Below are 1,099 nucleotides of genomic sequence, written 5' to 3' on the forward strand. Positions count from 1 at the left end.
ACGCGGAGACCTTTTGGTAAAGATTTCCCCCGAAGAGCAGCGTGCGCTCAACGGCCAAACCGCAGCGGAACCGCACCAGTGCCCAGTTCTGGGGTGGGTTCCTCCATCTAAAGTCAAACTCTCGGGGTCAGGATATTCAGGATATTCAGGATATTCAGGATATTCAGGGGGCCTTTGGTTCTCACCTTGCAAAACTTCTCTGTGTTGGACTCAGCATACCTGACTCGATTTAAGAATGAGCAATACTGCATCTTGCTTGCCCTGGACGGCACGATTCAGAGTATTTTTTTTTAAAAAAATAATAATAAAATAATAAAGTAACAACCCTCTACCATCAGCAACATTTTTTGCTGCTTACAATTTTATGACAGCACTTTTGGGCTACATTTAATGAAGACAGCAATATTAGAAATGCTGCCACTGCATCTGGTTTCAATATATTAGCAGCAAGTTATTGTTTAAAGGCTTTGTGGTTTAAAAAAAAAAAAAAAAGAAAGAAAAAGAAAAAAGAAGTTATATTGCTTTAGATTTTGAAAAGAAAAATAGATCCCTCCTTTATTAGCTCTCTAACTAGTTGAGCAAGAGTCATCCACGCTGCAGACGGACTCCGAGGGGCTGGATTTGGAGCGTGGAGCTGGCCCTGTCGATCGCACGCCGCAATGTGGCTTTTTTTGGCTCGCGGCAGCCCACGGGCTACTGGGCTACTGTGCGGAGCCCGGCTGCTCCGCAGGCGCTGGGCAGGAGGCGGAGGGGAGCAGAGGCAGAGCCCAGAGCGTTATCGCATCTGTCCTCTCCCAGGCAGGCACGCTGCGTCGCGTCCGAGGCTTAAGAGAATTTAAGGATTTCAATTTGTATTTTTTTTCCTGCCTTTCCCCAGCAATCCGTTTTACGCCGCGGCAGCTAGAAGAGCCCAGAGCGGCTTTTTGTGGGGCATCTGGTAACTCCCCAAAGAGCTCGTGCCTTGGGTACGGCTCCGTCCTGCAGCAGCTCTGCGGAGCCAGGACCGGCCAGCCTCAACTCTTCTTGTTTTATTCCCCTCCACTTTAACTACGAGAAGAGAGGCTCGTTTCTGGCGCCGTAATTTCTCTTCTTCAAAATT

Source organism: Apaloderma vittatum, unplaced genomic scaffold (assembly GCF_000703405.1).
Source record: "Apaloderma vittatum isolate BGI_N311 unplaced genomic scaffold, ASM70340v1 scaffold21224, whole genome shotgun sequence".
NCBI classification, from domain to species: Eukaryota; Metazoa; Chordata; class Aves; order Trogoniformes; family Trogonidae; genus Apaloderma; species Apaloderma vittatum.